The sequence below is a fragment of the Petaurus breviceps genome, unplaced genomic scaffold, assembly GCF_028583685.1.
Source record: "Petaurus breviceps papuanus isolate PSGF00001 unplaced genomic scaffold, PetGlider_PUasm1.0 90752, whole genome shotgun sequence".
Lineage (NCBI taxonomy): Eukaryota > Metazoa > Chordata > Mammalia > Diprotodontia > Petauridae > Petaurus > Petaurus breviceps.
In genome coordinates, this window is record NW_027187336.1 from 8,890,333 (window position 1) to 8,908,366 (window position 18,034).

An 18,034-nucleotide genomic window follows, 5' to 3' on the forward strand; every position below is an offset into this window, starting at 1 on the left:
ATGGTTCCCTTAATCTGATTATCACTCTGTCTATCCAGTTGGCTTCAGCAATCTTTTGAAGTCCTATCCTTGGCAGGTAGGGGCTGAAAGGACTTTAGTTTTATAGTACTCCAGTAAGCACAACTGTGGGCTTGGGAATAATACTTACAACAGGAAAATTAGGCATGTGATTGGAGAAGATGTTTGGCCATTTGCCAACTGTTGGCATTCTTTTAGGGAGCATGGAATCGGTTTATAGGTGAGAAAAGAATACCTGCCTAGTATGGATATCAGAGTCCTTCAGGGTGTACCTTTTTGTCTGCTAACAATGTTACCTTATTTATGTATTTATTTTCAATTCAATTAGCAAGCAGTAAAACCACATTTAAAACTATTTTCCCTTCTCAAACATAAAACTTTTTATTATAGATAAAATATTATTCTGTTTTTAAAGTAATATGCTCTAATCAAACACTACCATAACTTGCTGCTTTTATATGACAAAATATTTCTCATCTTCAAAGAACTGACTGTAAATTTAAAAGCATAGTCAACAAGTTTAATGGTCCCTTAAAAAAACTTTACTAATTTTAGAGCTGTGAAGAATAAAACCAATGAAATCTTGGACTGTTTGGGTATGTTTCTTTAAAGATGGCAAAAAAATAACATTTAATTATTGTGGATGGCAATCTATGCTAGTGACATAGTTTATTCAATAAAATACCAGTTGTTGAAAGCTGATGGGGAAAATATTCTTGGGCATTCAACTAATTCATTCTTAGAGGTATATTAAGTTCTGCAAAAAATGTATTACACCATGAAGACTAAATAGAATTTTAAAATAGTATTCAAATAACTCCTTTGCTTTATATGTGAAGAATATATGCAAGCCACATTAAGCTCTCACATATCTAGGCTGGAACCATGGTTTTTTTTTTTTTTCTTATTTTATAAGTCAGTGGTGCTTAAAACAATGTCATGCAGTCAATGGCTAATGACAACAGGAAAGTATCATTGAGGTGTTGTGAGTAAAATTGCATACTCCTATCACAGTGCATAGGTGAGGGCAAAACAGTGATTAATTGTTCATTTCCCCAAACCTAACTAAGCACAGAACTCATTGTCAGTTTTTTTATTGTTTGACTGATGTTGGAGAGAGATAAAGAAACTCGGTCAAAAAATAGATTCTGTGATATTTTTTTTTTTACTTTTTCCCCCTTACAGAGAAAGTATCCATTGGGAACTCTTTCTAAAAATGTATGCTTTAGTGTTTTGATAAAGTACTTTTGTACTTTAGTATTTTAATAGACACTGCAATCTGGTAGAAAGAGGGTCACGTCATGATAAGAAGTTCTATTAGAAGTTCAGAGTTCTATCACTAACTATGTGAACATGATTAATTCACATGAAACTCTCAGGGACTTAGTTTTCCCACCTGTAAAAGGATAGTAATATCAGACCTAGGCATAAATGTAGTCAATATAATATAATGTGATAATAGAGAGGTATATAATGCCTATATCTGTTCTGAGATTTATCTTCTCATGTACATGTATACCTGATATTCAGCATGGCAGAGCAGATAGATAGCTTTAAAGTGAGAAAAACCCTAATTAAAGACCTGAATACAAGGCCCACCTCTGTCAGATACTAATCTTATTGGTTGTGTGACCATGAACAAGTCATAACCTCTTAATGCTCTATAAAACCCTAAAACTGAGTTGCTAATTTATATCAGTAGAGGGAGTTTCCACACTGGAAACTTCCTACTATGAGGAAATCCCAGGTCCAAATCAATCCCCCCGCCCCCCCAAAAAACATATACACACACACATACACACATATATGCTGATATTATTTTAGAGGGTAAAAAGCACTATGTAAAATGCAAATGTAAGCTAGTGTTACTTCTAATCTACCTAATCAGTGAAACTAGTGTTTCATGAGTTTTTAATCATTATTTTTAGCTTTTATCTTGAGATTCACCAATCATTCAGTCATGTTTGACTCTTCATGACCTCACTTGGGATTTTCTTGGCAAAGATACTGGAACGGCTTGCCATTTTCCTCTCCAGATCATTTTATAGAAGAGAAAATTGATGCAAAAAGGGTTAAGTAACTTGCCCAGGGTCACATAGCTAGTGGGCATCTGAGGTCAGATTTGAATTCAGAAAGGTGAACCTTCCTGACTCCAGGACTGGTGCTCTGTCCACTGTGTCACCTAGAGCTGCCTTAAAAAACATCACCAATAGAGCCTATAAAAATGTTTGAGGATAAAAGAGATACAGTGAAGTAAACTTGTGTAGTGAGTCGTAAAATATGTTTTTTTTTTACTCTTATAATAATGTAAGGCAATCTTTCTGAGGGAAAAATAGATAACTGATCTTGGGGGACAGTGTTGTGTTGGTTTTACTAATATTTTCAATATACCAAAGTTTCATGTACTCGTATTTATTTCTATTAAAATAAAGAATATAGCATAAGAACATTCAGGAAAATAAGAAACCAGTGACCAAGGAGAAGAAATTCATTATGTTATCCATTTTACCCTTTTACACTATTGGTTTTCAGCTTTGGAAGAACCCTTTCAGAAATACATATATTCATGAATGGTCTTTTTATTAGTAGGAGAACATTAATTAACCAACATGAATTCATTAAGGGCTGTCTGTATTTCAGGAACTACATGAGTCAATGAAGATATGAAGACAAAAGGGAAAACAGTCCATGACATCAAGGAGCTTACAATCTGGCCAGGTGTGAAAATATACATGTATATAGGTATATGCAAAAAAGATAAAGAATAAGCACAAAATGATTTGGGGGAAGGTACTATCATCTGGGGAGATCAGGAAAGTTGAAGGTGTGGCTTAAGCTGATCCTTGAAGAATACTGGGAATTCTGAGACACAGAAGTGAGGAGGGAGTGCCAATTCAAAGACCAGGAGGCTAAGAGATGGAGTATGATGTGTGTAGATATAATGTGAAACAAGTCAGGTTGAAGCTAGGTTGAGAAGGCCTTAAACGCCTTAAGGGAGTTTAAAAGGAAAGTGGTTGGTAGTTTTGGGGGTAATCACAATAGGGGAAGTCAAGGAAGCCATCTATATAGAACTGCTATCAAAAGATCAAGCAAATGATAGCAGAGGAAGAGGTGGGCTCATCCTGCGAATTCATGTACCACAAGATAAGTAGAAAAGTAAAGACTGAGAAGTAACATTTTTTTTTCTTAAATCTGATATTAGAGACAATGTAAATCTCTAGGATCACTGCTGAGTTACTAAAGAAGTAAAGTTAGCAAGGAAGAACTCTTTTGTGACTTTGCAGTGAGAATCTGATAGTGAAAAACAGGTTGAAACTAAATTATAGGCCATTAGAGACATAATTAAAGGTGAGAGAATGTATGTAGGGCTCATACAAGAGGTGGTGAATTCTAGGAAAGTAAGTGAAAAGAGCGAAAATATGGCTAATAAGCCAGTCTGGAGTGTTACAGAATTGTAATGGAGAAGCAGCTGTTTGTATTTTCTGAAGAGCTTTTTTTAGTGTAAATGACATCATCTCAGTACCTTAATGATGGCTACTATTTGCTTATTTCTAACTCTTCTACAAAAAAGTCAAAATTTTACTCTTTCCAATAGGATTTTCCTGAAGCACTCTGAACATGGTTTGGGTTACTTTAGGGCTGTTAAAGACTTACAATTCAAGAGTGCTGCATCTCATTTCAATCCATAATATATTTTGCCTTCCTGGCTTATCTAATCTGTCAGGTTTGACTCTTAAGCCCCAGGGGACTGGAACAATACTTTGCACATAATGCCATATATTATGGGGGCTAAATATTTATTATGCTATAGGGAAATGGGTTCATAGTAAAATATTATTACATGATCAATATCCCTTGCTTTGAGAATACATTTCAGATTCAACTCATATTATTTACTAGTATACTGTACTCTCACCATTAAACTATCCTCAAGAGACTATATTCTAGCAAAGACTATCTTATTGTGAGATCTTTTTGGTACTTCAGCAATTAAATCCTTTGGCTACCATGCCAAATAGTCCCACCTTTTACTCATTTCTGCTCTGTAGAATTGAAGTAAGATACCAATGCATTTTTTACATCTCTGCAGTGAAGAGGTAGCAGTCTATTATTTTATTATAGCATTTCATTCATTCATAAAATTATTATTTATTGGGCACCTGCAAGGCAGCACAAGCTATTGTAATGGGGCTAGAAAATGAATTATTAAGGGACACAATCCTAACTATGCTACTTACTCAGTAGTATTGACTTAATGATGAATAAAAGCTAGTTCATTGCCTCTAAAGGTTTTTTTTTAAGTAGACTAAATCCTTTGAATGTGTTCTCCACCCTCATACCCCAAGGGGATGGTATTTTAGTTTGAATACATATGAAACTAAGAGGAGAAAGAGTATATTCTCTCTGTAGCCAAGTGGCACAATAGAGAGAATGCAGGTCTTAAAGTCAGGATGTCCTGTGTTCAAATTTTGTTTCAGGTAATTACTAGCTATGTGACCCTGAGTGAGTCACTTAACTTCTCTCTGCCTTAGTTTCCTCATCTGTAAAATGTAGATGATAATAGCACCTATCACACAGCATTGTTGTGACGCTCAGGTGAGTTAACATACGGAAAGCACTTTGTAAACATTATTGTTATTGTACACAATACCATTATGCTCATTTTACCAATGGGAAAATCCCCTCATATTATTTTTTTCTTTTATCTCTCTTGCCATGCTTTCCCATTCTACCTTTTTTTAATAGTTATTTCTGTATAGTATATCTCTTATCCCTCTCATTATATTATAGACTATATATAACAGAGACAATATTTCTGTGTTTTACACTTCTTTGGCATTCCCTAGAAGTTTCTTAACAACAGTAGACAGTAAATATCTGATGATTGAATTGATTGAATTAATTTGAGAAAGGGGAGAGGGAGAGATAGAGAAACAGCAAGAAAGAAAGAGGAAGGGAGGAAGAGAGTGAGAGAGATCCAGTGACATCTAAAACCACAAGGAATTAATTGTATAGCTAAAAATTGTGATCTAACTTTCTCCCAGAGGCTTTTTTACAAAAGTTATCTACTTCTTATCAACTTAAGGTTTTTTGTTTTTTTTTTCCTTGTACAAGCAGTGTTGCCTTTAAAGCATGTGTGGTCACACAGAATGTGTCTGCCACCAGGTGACCATCAAATTCTATCCCAACATTCCATCAAATGTTAGGAAAACAGGACTTTAAAAACAAGAGAAAAAGTTTAGAAAATCTTAGACTAGACCATGCCACTTCCTAAAATTCTAACAACAGATGAAATATATACATTTAAAAACTATTAATGATTAAAATGCCAAATAATATTTTGTAACAAAATGTTCTAGTTACATCTACTTAATTTATAATGAGTTCAGGTTCTGATGGTATATAATATATATATATGATTAATGAAGTCATAAATATTCTATTCTCAACATAAAGAATGATATTCTGCTAATTAACTTAAAAATTAAACTGAAATTGCCTTTTTTATAGGCAGTAATAACTTCAACCAAAATTATTTTCTGATCATTAAAAAAAGCAATACTCCTGATGTATAATTTTTCTCCCAACTTTTCTAATTTGAGACTACTGGAATTATAGTGTCAACTTATTTTATAGAAGATCAGGTAAAGACTACCAAAACTGACCCTCTATTTCCATATTTCATGTGTTCATGGATTCAAAAAGAAATAATTTCCACATAATCTGAACATATTTCATTTCATTCATACATCAAGTTTATAGCCTATAATCTACAAGGTATCACTTAAAAAATACTGAATAAATAAAGTTGACCCAAGATTTAATATAGGAAACAAAAGATTACTTATAAAGGAACATATTTGAGAAATTCAGTTATGGATACACACACATATATACACACGCACACATATGTAGGCTCTTTAGTTCAAGAGCCAGTTTGGGTTGGGAGTTAGATTTTCTTCAAGAGAAAAAAATGATCAAACACACCTCAAATCAAGATAGTATATTGGAGATACCCTCTTCAGTAATCATTGCTTCTACTTATAGGCAGAATCAAATATGCTAATACTGTTGTTGAAATGTTGCTTAACATAATAAGAATAGTAACAGCTAATATGTTCATAGCATTTTTTATGGTAAAATTCAATACTGTCAAGTGATATTAAATTCTTTAGGGCCAGTGAAATGTCAAGGCATGACAAATTTCAGAAAACTCTTTCAAGACAGAAAAGTGGTAGATCATTCTTAATTGGGATTTTCTCTCTCTCTCTCTCTCTCTCTCTCACACACACACACACACACACACACACACACACACACTTAGTAAAAAGTAATCCAAACTCCACCAAAATATGATGAACTTGGATCTATTAGTTAGAATTTTTGAGAAAGAAATTGGGATAATTGTAGACAATCTTGAAAAACTAAGCCCAAAGTAGTTCTATAATGCAAAAGACTAGTAAAATACTGGAGTAATGGAAATAAAACAGCAAATCTTATCTAATAAAATCATAGTGCTTCCATTTGCAGTTGCATTCATCTCAAAAAAGACATAAAGTAGGTGAAGAAGATTTATATAGGACAAGAAAATTAATGAATGGAATCAGAAGAGGATGTTATCATTTGATTAGATAATTGAGATACTTGAATAGTTTATGTAAAACAAGGGTTAATCATGAAGAGCACATAAAATTGTCAAATATCATGATAACTATATTTCAACATAATTGGCTTCATTTATAATTCCATGTATTTTATTTTATGCATTCAGAGTATTCTGAGGGGTCCAAAGGCATCACCAGATGCCAAAGTGTGGCATGATAAATAAAATAAACTAAATTAAAAAAAACTAAAATAAAGGGATTATTGATGTCTTCAAAATTACAAAAAAAAAAAACAGATAAAATTAACCAAATTCCAGAATATTTAAATGAGACACCATTCCTTGAAAACTGAGAGAATTTAGGACTAAGAAGAGGCCACTGCTTAGAGTGAATAGGAATCTTGTGGAACACTTAAGAACTGCCCAAGAGGTGACAACACTCTATAAAAAAAACTAAAAATGGATTGATTTAAAAATTAATGCATCAAAATAGAGACTAAGAGAAATATGTGTGTTGGGATAAATTCCTAGCCTTTGAAGTTGACCTCAAAGAACACCAGCATGGGCTTCTACAACACATCAATGGATAATTCTGTCAAACCTATGGGTCTGCTCCTGTGGGAAAATTCTTAGCTTCTTACACAGCATTGTGGAAAACAGACATGACCTGGAATGCTCCTCCCTTCCCAAGGCACAACACATTGAAAACTATGAGAAATGAGTAGACTTCATTTGGAGTAAGAGGAAGACCTAAGAAACTGACCAGCTCCCTACCAAAAGTCCAACCAGTATGATAATTTCTCAAGCAACAAAATGTCACTTCCGGTTTCTAAACAGAAACAGAAGTGATGCTTCCAGTTTTCTATCTCAGCAGAAGGAACTAGGGCTTTGAAATCCCATGAGAAAATTTGCAAAAGAATTTATTCAGGCTTTGTACTTAGAGTTGTTCAGATGAGAGTCAGGAAAGCTTCCAGACACTGTGAACCTCTGAACTTTTTGTAGTTTATCTATCATCTATCTATCTATCTATCTATCTATCTATCTATCTATCTATCTATCTATCTATCTATCTATCTATCTACAAACATTTCAGAATTGTATTAGCATACTCTCTTGTAACATATCTAAACAGTATGAGCAGTTTTACCAGAGACACATTATATACAATGAGCCTAGCTGCCTGTTTTTTGGACCAAACTGCTACCCCATCCTCCCTCCCTCAATTTATTTATTGTTTTTTTAGAATTAACTTTCATAAATAGTAACCTAACTTCTAAGACAATCATTCTAGTCCCTTTTCACCTAGTCACTTTTTTCCTCAGCATATTACCCTGCTAAAGTGTGATTGACTTTCTTTCTTTAATCTCTTAGAATGTCAACACAAGTATTCATAGGGCTAATATGCAGGGCATAGAGCTCTGATAATGGTGCCTGTTAATTAATTCACTCTAGTCTCACAACCATTTGACAGGGATAATAATGTATGCTATATTTGTTGTGAAGTGATCACCCATATGACAAAGATATATATGAACTTTACATATAATCATTTTTCTATTATTATCATAAGTTTAAAGTAATTTTCAAATGTTAACTTTAAAATTATGTAGAGTAAGATAGTAGCTGTACATCAATTCTTTCTAGAAAAAGATCTTCTGCCCTTATAATGGCTTCTCACTTAGTCAGAAAAATAAACATGGAAAATGTTTGTAATAATGTTGTAGATGGTAGAAACAAACCTCTAGTTTGTTTTTTAAACTTTTCTTGGCTCATGAATTAAATAATTAAAACGTTAAAGGACAAATCATCTTCAAAAGATAAAATCCTCCTTTCTATAAAATGGAAAATCATTCCATAATATCACAATGTAGCTGAAAAAACAAAAATCTCCATGTAAGCAATAGCAAATCAGCTGATGTTGCCAGCAAGGATGCTTGTTCCTAGTAGGAGTCACCTACTCTAGATAAATTTTATCTCAAGGTCTTAATATTTTTTCCCTTTCTGGCAAAATTCTTATTTTTTCTGTCACTATTGTTTACCCTTTCTTCTCTAGTCATATCATTTGACTGTAACATGTTAAGTTAAATTGACTTTTACTCTTTTTCAGTGATTATGTTGAACTCATTTCTTTTTTCCTTGAGGGGGCTAAATTATTTCTTAAGTAGAATAATATAAACTTGCATCAACACCAGGAATGATCTAATTCATGTGTAATTATAAATTCCATTAAGATCTCTTTATCATAAATAAAGCCTGGACATTAGGAATAAAGCAGATTTTAAATAGTATACCACTGGTAAAAAGAATCCAGTGGGGGGGGGGAGGGAAGGGTGGAGTACAGTTCTAAATTTTAAATGCTCCTTGCCCTTTCTTGCAATAATGAATTATATACTCTGCATACACAAAGGGGTTATTGGATATGGATGATGTAATGATGGAATTTCAGGTATTTTGCCTAAAGGTTTATTACTACTTGCTACACTTACTACTTTACTTAGTGATACAAGCAAAAAGTTGGCACAAAGAAGGATAATAAACATTTTGTTAGAAAATATGATTCAAGATCTAAGAATGAAAGCTACCAAAAGACTGGATGCTCCTCAGGAGCCTTTTTCTTGTGGACATCATTAATAATTTCTTCAAGAAGTCATAAAAACACGAAATAACATGATAATTCAATTGACTACACTGTAACAGGACATAACTGGTCACAGAAAAAAGCTTTCATTTTAGAATAAGCACTCTATGTGCATGTAGTCCATTGACTGATTAAAAGAAAGGTCAAAGTAAACTGAAAATAAGAAGAAAAAGATGCCATATATAATTATAGCAGCTTCAAGTCAACTTGCTTACACAAAATACTGACTCTGAAAAATGAAAATGGACAAAAGTAAATGAAATGACTTTAAGTATCACTATGGGCATGAGAATTTTATTTGTAAATAATTACTTCAACAAGGAGGTCAAAAGAAACTAGGCACTGCCATTACAAGCAAACACTTCTTATTTTTTTGTAAAGGTGAGAGTCTTGGAAGCCAAGGGTAACGTCAATATGAAGTAATTTGATAAGAAGTGGTAGTATGATGATGAAAGATACAGATAGATCAATCAATCGATAGATGGATAGATAGATGCTAGATAAATTATAGATGTAAATATATCAACACCATTGTATATATTAATGTGTATCAATATATACAAACATGTATATCTACCTCTGCTGGCCTCCAATCTTGCCCATTATCTTTCTCCCTAAGCCTTCCGTCACTCCCATCTTCCATTTTACTGTAGAGGGTAACACCATCTTCTCAGACTCTCAGGCTTGAAACCTAGGAGTCATCCTTGATTTCCCATTATCTGTTACCTTCTATATCCAATCTGTTGCCAAGGTCTTTTGATTTCACCCTTGCAACATCCCCTTCTCTCTTTTGATACTGCCACCAATTTAGTATAGGCCCTCATCACTTGACACCAGGATTATTGGAGTAGCTTGCTGGTAGGTCAGTTGTCCTCAAATATCTCCTTATTCCAACCCATCCTCCATTCAGTCACTAACATGATTTTCCTAAAGTGAGAATCTCACTCATGTTACCCTCATACTCAATAAACCCCAGCAACTTCCTATTGTCTCTGGGATCAAATGCAAAATACTTTCTTTAGTACTCAAAGCTCCATGGCTGCCTTTCCAGTCTTCTTAGAATATACTCTCTGCCACATACTCTTCAATCCTGTGATAGTGTCCTTCTGTCTGTTCTACAAACAAGATACTCCATCTTTCAGCTCCAGGTATTTTTCTCTGGCTGTGCCCCATAGCTGGAATGCTCTCTCCCTTTTATTCCAGATACTGACCTCCTAACTAAAACCCCACATTCTATAGGAAACCTTCCCCAAGCCTTCCCTCTGTTAATTATCTCCTTGTGTTTGTTCTTTGTTCTCAAAGAAGACCATGACATCAGAGAGATGATGACATGACTTGCAATTGACTTTGATTTGAGTGAGTGAGGGTTATGCAAGGTCACCAGCCTCACTTTCTCCTCCAGAGTCATCTGGTCCAGTGGCCAGATATTGATCAGGATGACTAGAGATGGCCCAGGATGCAATGGGACATTCTGGACCTTTTAAGCTAAGGTCTTTTCAGGTTCTCACTTAGAGTGAAGTGAAGCACATTCGTTGAATAGACTCTTTAAGGACTGAGTCAAGGGATGGTCCCTTTAGTAAAAAAAAAAATCAAACTGGGAGGGGAAGACCTTTATGGTTGCTGGTCAAAAGAGAAACAGTCACTATTTACATTAACTCTGAGCTAGAAGGTCAGGGACCTATTGTCACCCAATCTATGAGCTCCTGAATGAACTGGATTTAAGACTTAGTCTTTGAGAAAGAAATCTAGCCAGCAAACCCCAAGTTAAGGAGGCAGCTTTCAGTCATCAAAATGTATCTTCCTTTGGGCAGAGCACCCTCAGGTAAGGGGGGAGGAGAGGACAGGACAAGAAAGGAAAGGTATAGCTTGCATGGCATCTATTTGTTTGGATGTTGTCTCCCCCATTAGATTGTAATCTCCTTGAGTGGAGGGATGATCTTCTGCCTCTTTTTGTATCCTCAGCACTTAGTACCATACCTGGCATGTAGAAAATATTTAACCAATGTTTATTGATTGACTGGAATGCTTCTTGTGGATAGTAAGCTAGGTCTCAAATTGAGTAGTGGGACGACATTAAACCAGGCTACATTTGGGAAGACATTAAATGGCGCTGCTTTTGGGAAATCATTGTTTTCTAAATTCTTGCCACTACAACAACCTATATCATACAAAAATAAGAATATTCTCCTTGTGATGCTACATGATGCAAATTATGGAACACTATAGTTTCTGAAGAATACTTTAAGTAGAATGAAAGATGGAAAAATACATGCTAGACTTAAGCAAGGTTATTCAATGTGATTTTCATGTACAAAGCACCATATAATATGTTTTATGATTATGGATGAACAGAAAAGGTAGGCCATATTTACATAATGAAAATGAAAGTGAACAGCCAGACATTAGTAACACCTCCAAAAGATACAAAAAACACAAGAAACAGATGATAGATATTTATTAAGAATTTACTATTCGCCAGTTGTTTTGCTAAATGTTAGCAATAAATCCAAGCAAGTGAAAACAGACCCTGACCTTGAGGGGCTTACATTTTAATGGGAAAAAAACAATACATAAAATCCAGCTAGAAATTTCAGAGGGGAGAGGAAAGGAACAAATACCTGGGAGGATGTAACAGACATGGCCTGAAAGTATGCTGTGGAGGCATGGATCTGAGCAACTTAATTCAAAACTGTCATTAAAGAGTCCAGCAAACTTCCAAGTGTAGAGCTTAAGGTTTCAGAGGTGGAGATCCAAGTGAACACTACATAGTATAGACATGGCTGGGAAGATGCCAAAAGGAAGACCTTTATTTTATTGAGAAAAGGAAGTCCTTCATTTTATGAAAAATTAATGGAAAACATGGGTACAACTTTCATTGCTTAAAGCAGCATGAAGAATTTGCAATGTTCATTGGTGGAAGGGGATACCCTAATGAAATCACAGATCTGACAAAGTACCAAAATATAAGAGAATCCACAGAAATGTGCTAAATTGCACAGAAAAGGAAACCACTAAAAACCAAAGGAGTCAAGGAAGACATTAGACAGAAGTCAAGGTTTGTTGTTATTTGCTTGTTTTAAACCCTTCATGATCCCATGTGAGATTTTCTTGGCAGAGATACTGGAGTGGTTTGCATTTCCTTCTCCAGATCATTTTATATATGAGGCAAACAGGTTAAGTCCCTTGCCCAGGGTCACACAGCTAGTAAGTGTCGAATGCCAGATTTAAACTCAGGAAGATGAGTCTTCCTGATTCCAGAAGAAGCACTTTATCCACTATGGCCACCTAGTCACCCTATGCATGTGATTTGAATATCTAGAGGGAAGAAAGGAGAGGCATTTAAGAAGAATCTCATGGACAAAGGCAGGACATTAGAGGGTTCATGGTAGAGAGAAGTTGAGAATAATATTGAAATCATATTACAATATCTTGCAGGTTAAGCAAAGTTTGAATTTTATGTTACAGTTATTGAAGGTTGTAGTTTTTTTAACCTCTCCATAAAAATTTACTTATTTCTTTCCCTTAGGGCCATACTCTGCAAGATAAGCTCTACTAAAGTAATTCCTCATAAGTTTTAGTGAGTGCTAATAGGGTAGCATGCTACCTTTCTCAGGTACCATGTATGTATTTTAACATAATCATTTGAGAGTTACAGTATCTATAATTAAAAGATAGCAATTTGGGGCATTCTAAAGCAGAATGAGGTGGGATTTTAATTTTATTTTTAAGTCTGGTGGGCTTTTTGATAATTCTATGTTACAACATAGATCACACCATTTACCCGTCCTTTACTCTGGCCCTGATCTTAGATTGGAATTCCTAAACTACAAAGGCAATGGCCCTATTATATGAATCTTGCCCAAATGCTAAGAGACATTGTTCTATTTTGACAGTAAATCTTTTATTTCTAAGCCAAACCTATTTCAGTGGTGTCTGTCATAATCAAACCTGTTCATGTTTTCATTTCCAAAGCTGGGGACTGTAACAATTAGGTAGCACCAAATACTTAATAAAGACATGTAAATAAACATGGTTAGTTTTCAATTAGTCACTAGTCACTATTCTCCAGAGAACCCTGAATTCATCACTAGACAATACAATTACCCTGAAGAAGGAGTATCGTCCAAGTACTATAAGGGTTTTATATTGTGCGATTGGCTTTCTCCACCATGCTGTGCTCATAGCGTCTGTGGAAAATTAAACATTATTCAATCGAATGCTTTCCTGGACAACTGTTTGCAAGTGGTTATAAACTCCAGCCTTGCACTGGTGTTCTGTGTCTGCCAGCAAGCCATTTAATTACCATTGAATGGTTCTTTTCCAAAGGACAAAGGGCTAATGGTAGTCTTCAAGGAAACTACATACCAAAATATTACTGGTTTGTCAGATCAATTTTTTTGTCAGATCAATAATTTTGCCAAATTACCATACTACAAGAGCATGGCTGCCTCTTCTCACCATAAAGAATAATAATCTGTCTCTGTGTTTCTCTCTTTCCTATCTTTCTGTCTCTCTCTCACATCATCTCGTTCACTTAGTATTATAACCATCAAGACTACTTATAGAATTCATAAAGTAAAAAAAAAAATCTGCCAGGGACTTTGAATATTAACCAGTCTGCCCCTTTCATATACCAGGGAGGCGTAGAGACTGAAGTCACTCAGATTATTAGTGACACAATAGAACTAGACTAAGTCTTCTGCCTCCTACTTTAGTGTTTTTGTTTTACCCACTATATGACCAAAATTTGACTATATTTTTTATCAAAAGGGGATGTACCCCCTAGCATTTTAGTAATATTATTTAGGTCCTTTGGTCATTTGTAACTTATCTAAAACAAAGCAAACAATACTAGCTTTGATCTTGCAATTTTAGAAGTTTAAGCAGAATGTCCATTATCCCTCCATTTGAAAAGGGACCAGAAAACTTTGTTTTAATTCTAACCATGTCTTTAAGGAACTAAGTGAATAAGTCTAGAAGTATACTCCAGAAGGCAAAACTTAGACTCCCTCAGACTATTACTTCCACTCTGTTAAGGACATCACTTCATAGTTCCCTGAAAAAAAAATGAGACTAGTCACTGAAAGCTTCCTCTTCTCTCCTCCTTGCTTCACATCATCCAGACATTCTTCACCTACCTCCATATCCTCCTTCATTCAATTTTTGGATGAAGATAAGGTCTTTCTTTTCACAACCAACCTTTCTACATGAACCCTTGATCCTGTCACCTCCTGTATTCTACAGACTAAGAATCCCCTGTAAAATGTCCCTATTAGTTCACCATCCTTTTTTTTAACTTAAAGAAATTCAATAAAGTAATGTATTTCATTAAAAATCTATACACAAGTTCAGATGTCCTGCTTTAACAAATTGGTTGATCACACAAAACCACTGATTTAACCCATCCTACTTTGGAATTACTCATGTTATTGGGGAAAAAAAATCTTCAAATGAAGATGAAACCTTTCTTTCTGCACCTTTTGACCCAATGCTTCTGGTTCTTCCCTGTGGGATTGAGAAAAATAAGATTTCTCCCTATCAGACATCATTTCAAATATATGAAGAAATTCTTGTCTCCTCTCCAGACTAAGCATCTTAAGTTTCTTCAATTAACTGTACACTATATGTGAGGCCCTGCTTATCAATGTCCTTTAAAAAAAATAAGACCCCAGAAACTGCATACAATTTTGTAGATGTTGTCTGACCACATCAGAATCCAACGGTACTGTTACATCCTGGTTCTGCAAACTACTATATATATTTTTTATATAACCTGACTTCATTTTTTTCACATCTATAACACAATCACTTTGGATTGAACTTGTAGTTTACACAAATGTCCAGATCTATTTTTTTTCAAATTAACTATTTGCTAACTCTCATTTTTTTTTTAAAGTAATTGGGGTTAAGTAACTTGCCCAAGGTTACACAGCCAGTTCTTTTTTGTGCGGGTGTTAAGTATCTGAGGCTGCAACCAATCCCAGGTCCTCCCGACTCTGGGGTTGGTGCTCTTGCTCAATGTGCCACCTAGCCACCCCTCTCGTTTTGTTTTTATGAAGCTTTTTTTTAACCCAAAGATTCCATTTCACAGCTTTTTCAATTAAATTTAATCTTATTTCAGTCATCTCAATGCTCTAGCACAGGGGTGGGGAACCTGTCACCTTGAGGCCACATGTGGCTAAGTCCGTGGGTTTAGATTTTTGACTGAGTCCAAGTTTTATAGAACAAATCCTTTTATTAAAGGGATTTGTTCTATGAAGTTTGGATTCAGTCAAAGGGCTACACTTGAGGGCCACATGTGATGTTGAGTCTGCAGGCTCCCTATACCTGTTCTATCCTATTAAGACTTTTCTCTCCCAAACCTTACTTTATCATCCAATTTATTAGCTCTCCATTCCAACTCTTTACCAACTGCAAATGGGACAAATATGATGTTTATACCCAAATCACTGATAATCAATACAGGACAAAGAACAAATGTGTGGGAGACTTCACTTGATACTCCCCATTAAGGTGACAGTGGCCTATGAACTATTCCTCAGATTCACTGATTCCACTAGACCTAAATCTACCCAACTCCACAATTGTTTAGCCCATAGCAACACAACTTGTTCATGAGGATATCATAAAAGACTTTCAAATGCTTTGCTAAAATCAAGATAAATTGTATTATTGAAATTCCACTGACCTACAATTCTCATAGCACTGTCCAGTAAAACAAAACAAAGAACCAAGGAAATGAGATCACATCTTACACTTACACAAATCTTCTGCAATTGGCTGGGTATAGTCCTTGAACACATCTGTTGCTGGGTCTGTCCTTGAAGTCTTTCCAATTTAGGGAGACATTTCAGTGTTGGTACTCTACCGGCATAAATTTTAGTGACCATAATTTTACTCTCATGACATGAACGCTAGTATAGTAGTTGACAGACAATCAAATTAAAATATAATACTGAATAATAAATAGCAGTAGCTCTAAATCTTTAAATGGAACAGAATGGGATTGGGGAACCATCCTCCATATTTAAAAAAATTATCCAAAGATTTTACTTAAGTCTGATAGTGCAATTAAATTTAGACTTCACCTATAAGGTGCATAAAAAGCAGGTGACTTTGAGTACAAGAGATGGAATTTCTAGACACTACTCTGAAGGAATCAACAAGTATTTACATATTCTTTTTCTAGTCCTGATTTAGACATTATAAGAGATACTAAAATTTTAAAAGATATATTCACAAAACTTAAAGAAATATCATTATATATGAGAAATAAAACATGTATTTATATTTATGTGTGCATTTACATGTGTGTCTACACATATGTGTATATTTATGTATATGTACACACTTGTGAAGCAGAGAGATTAGTGATACAGAACTGATCTTAGAGTCTTCAAGACCAAAGTTCAAGTCTGTCTGTAACATACTCTGGCTTCAGGACCACGACAAACTTCTGACTTTAAATATTTCATAGAATTCTCTGAGGATGACTCGAGGAGAAGAGGCTGACCTGAATTTGTAGAAGCAATTCCTCTCTAGCAGCTTCTAAAACTAATGAAACCTTGTCTTCTTCTCCCTCACCCCTCAAAAAAAAATGAAACTAAGGAAAGACAGTAAATCATGCCTGCACAGTGGCCCACAGATGGTATATTGTGCAGGCCTGTATTTACATCCTCTAAATTTTTCACAGTCCTCCTAAAATCCTCGGGCAGGCCATAAGGGGTACATGGGCCAAATGTTGTGCAGGCCTGCAGTAAGTGATAAAGGCTAAATTTGTCATAAAAGGAATAAATACCATGGGGGTAAGAGAACAGAAATCAATGTGGGTTGGAAAAAAAAAACTTCAAGGAAAGGAAAGGAATATTTATTCAGAGATGATTGTGATATAAAAGAGAGCTAAGTGGCACAGTGTATTATATAATACATATAATGTATATATTATTATATATTATATATAGTGTATATATAAGTGCACAGTGTAACAGTGTAAGTTAGAATTGGTGTCAAGAAAATCTGAGTGCAAGCCAGATTGAGACACTTAGAAAGCTATAGCACCCTGATAAAGTTACTTAACTTAGGTCTGCCTCAGTTTCCTTATCTATAACATGAGGATAATAATAGCACCTATATCTCAAGGTTGTTGTGAGGATCAAACAAGTTAATATTTGTAAAGCACTTAGCAAGGTGTCTGGTATATAGTAGCTGTTTAACAGAGGCTTGTTTCCTTCTTTTTTTATTTTTCAAATGATTTATTAACTTCTGAATTACATCATTCATTTCCGCCAGATTTTGAGTTACAAATTTTCTCCCCGTTTTACCCCTACCCCCCCCAAAATAGCAGTCCCACAGGATATCCCCTCCTCCAATCTGCTCTCTCCCATATTTTCTCCCATACCCTTATGACTTTTCCAGTGGATCTCTATGCCCCAGTGCCTGTATATCTTATTTCCCAATTACATGTAAAATAGTATTAATGATAGCATATATATATATATATGTATGTATGTATTTAAACATTTGATTTTAAAACTTTGAATTCCAGATTCATTCCCTTTCCTCCCCTGTCACCCACCCTTACTGGAAAGATAAGCAGTTCAGTATAGGTTGTACATGTGTGGCTAATGCAAAACAATAACATAGTAGATATATTATAAAAGACTGACTATATTTCCCTCCCTCCTATCCCACCTCCTACTTGTACTATTCTCTACTTTGATCCCATCCCTCTTCAAAAGTGGGTGCTTCCAACTTCCCTCCTCCCCCCCCCCCCC

At 35.0% G+C, this 18,034-nt stretch overlaps 1 protein-coding gene across 7 annotated transcripts in view; it reads right to left on the minus strand.

Annotated features, from left to right (window-relative positions):
- Nucleotides 1–18,034, minus strand: part of NCKAP5 (NCK associated protein 5) — a 1,185,533-nt gene that overhangs the window by 696,203 nt on the left and 471,296 nt on the right. The gene's annotated exons all lie outside the window — the stretch shown is intronic.